Raw genomic sequence first — 2,472 nt, 5'->3', positions numbered from 1 at the left:
TCCTCATTTTTCCCCTCCCTCCCCGCTCCCCCCTCCCACATGAGCCCTTGATAGTTTATAAATGGGTATTTTGTCATATCTTGCCCTGTCCGACGGCTCCCTTCATCCACTTTTCGGTTGTCTGGCCCCCAGGGAGGAGGTCACACACAGTTCCATGTAATCGGTTCCCTCAAAGAAGTTGTTTTGACGTCCTCAAAGTTTATGTTCCGAGCCCTGGTGCTGTCATGGTTACGCAAGGTCAGTACTTGGAAACAACCAGCTGCCTATGAGGAAAAAGGGTTTACAAGCCCGGCAGCCCCCAGGGACAGGTCTGCTCTGCCCTCTTGGGGTCCCTGTGACAGAATGTACGTGATGGCAGGCAATGGGAGAGACATCATGCTAATGTCTGAAACATAAACTAGTCTTGCTGCCTTTGCTGTTCCATGTTATATATTGTTGCATATGTCAAGGCACTTACGCGGTAGGCTGCTAACTGCAAGATCAGTCGTTTGGAACCAGCAGCCACTAGGCAGGAGAAGGCGTTGCCTTCTGCTCCCGTGAAGTATTCTGGTCTTGGAAACTCACAGGGACAGTTACCTCTGCTGTGTCCGATAACATAGGGTCGCTATGAGTTGGCATCGACTCAAAGGCAGTGAGTTTTGTGTTTTTATATGTAGTTATACATGTACATATATTTCATAATGAATTAGTATCCCAGTGATAACAGGCATGCGCATTGACATTCTTGAGGTTTTTAGGTTTGCAGAACACTGGTCTCTATGAACTCTAACATGGACCTCATTTAAAGAAACTCACGGACCATCCAAGGACAAAAATATGAATCAGTTTGTGTTGTGGCATTCAAATCACAACACTCCGGGAGAGGTAAGTCCTTGGCTGTTTTATGTTTGGTGAGAAGTATAGCTGCTCTGGGCTGGCCTAGGAAGTTCTAGGCTTGTCACTGGAGAACCTAGGACTGCTTATCTTTACATGCTGTTTTAATTAGGACCTCCCAAAGAGAGGCTTGTGTGGTATATATGAGGCAGTTAATATTCTCCTGTCAAATCGATCAGAAATGAAAGAGATTGACAAGGTTTATGGTCCCTGGAAGGTTATTTTTCTGTTTGTTTGTTTGTTTGCAGGGCTGTGGGGGGTGGGTGATAGTTGGGGATCTTTCCATGCTGCTGATGCCAGTTGAAGGAAAACAAGGTGAGGTGCCTTGCAGGGAGAAGGCCTCAGATAGCCTTTTAACTCCCCTGGCATTCAGCTTTGGTTCTGTCATATGAGATGTCCCAACTTTTTAGATCAGTTTCATTTTATCCATAGGTTAAGCAAGATAAGAGGACAACAAATGTCTTTTCTATGGACTTAAATTCTTAAAAATTTTTTTGCATGTCTTTGATGATTTATTCTCCAAGCCTTTTATCCTTCTGTCGCAGGATGTAAGCTTCCTCTTTTTCCTATTTTAACTTTCCTAACTTGAGTGTCTTACCAGCCCATTAATTTTCAAATCCTCAACTTTTAACTTTGTGTTCATGTTTGATGCCTTCTAATCACTAAACATTCGACTTGCTGTGTTTCCTGGTTTCCTTTGTAAATACATTTCGAATCTGTTCCCCACACTACAAGCACGGAGTGACTCTAGGATTCATATTTCTGATCTGCTGGTGCAGCACAGAAACGTTTGTATTCAAAGATATCTATCACCATAGTGTTTGTAAGAAACTGGAAAGACCCTAGACATCCTATACGGGGAGTCTGACTCAGTGACGTGTGGTGTCTTCCTGCAAAGTGTTTGCAGTTTGTTAGACAGAATGAAGTAGTTCCATTGTTGCAAATGTGGAAAAACCTTTAAGATACATTGCGACAAAAACAATATAGAACTGAATGAGTCTGTGGAACATGTGTTGGCAATTGTGTTTTTAAAAGCATACATTTAAGTACGTGGGTACGTGCAAAGTATCTTCAAAGCTGTATCAGGAACTATTCACTGAGGCATCTCTAGGGACTAAGGCTGGAAGTTTAGAATAGGAAGGAGACTGACATTTTTTCCCATGCTTTCTGTGGTGGATTGCCTTTTTTACAGTGAACATGTTTTTATTTTTATACTGCTAAGAACTGAAAAAGGGCAATACTCTAGGATAATTTACTAGTTGTGTGAGCCTAGTACTGGGTGGTGCAAAAAGTACATAAGCATGTCTGCTAACCGAAAGGTTGGAGGTTTGCGTCCACTCCGCGGCTTCTGGGAAGACAGGCCTGGCGATCTACTTTTGAAAAATCAACCATTGAAAGTGGCACGGAGCACCGTTTGCTGACATCTATGGAATCACCACAAATCAGAACAAAGTCAATGGCAACTCCTTAAGGCTTTTTGTCGTAAATAATTATTGAAATTATTGAAGAGTGAGTGGGGTTGTACAAGCAGTTACCACCCCCCACGCCCCCATTTTGTGTTCCATGGGAGAAAGATGTGGCAGTGGCTTCTGTAAAGAG

The 2,472-nt window shown here is 43.0% G+C and overlaps 1 protein-coding gene across 1 annotated transcript in view; it reads left to right on the top strand.

Moving 5' to 3' along the window:
* Nucleotides 1–2,472, top strand: part of MAP3K13 (mitogen-activated protein kinase kinase kinase 13) — a 172,247-nt gene that overhangs the window by 2,792 nt on the left and 166,983 nt on the right. Inside the window, exon 2 of the mRNA XM_045296414.1 lies at nucleotides 738–864. The gene's annotated coding sequence lies outside the window, so the exon portion shown is untranslated. The remainder of the gene's footprint in view (nucleotides 1–737; nucleotides 865–2,472) is intronic.

This window comes from Echinops telfairi, unplaced genomic scaffold, assembly GCF_000313985.2.
Source record: "Echinops telfairi isolate 266 unplaced genomic scaffold, ASM31398v2 ScPeMD7_7407;HRSCAF=8445, whole genome shotgun sequence".
In the NCBI taxonomy this organism is placed as follows: domain Eukaryota; kingdom Metazoa; phylum Chordata; class Mammalia; order Afrosoricida; family Tenrecidae; genus Echinops; species Echinops telfairi.
This window is presented reverse-complemented; position numbering and strand designations above follow the sequence as displayed.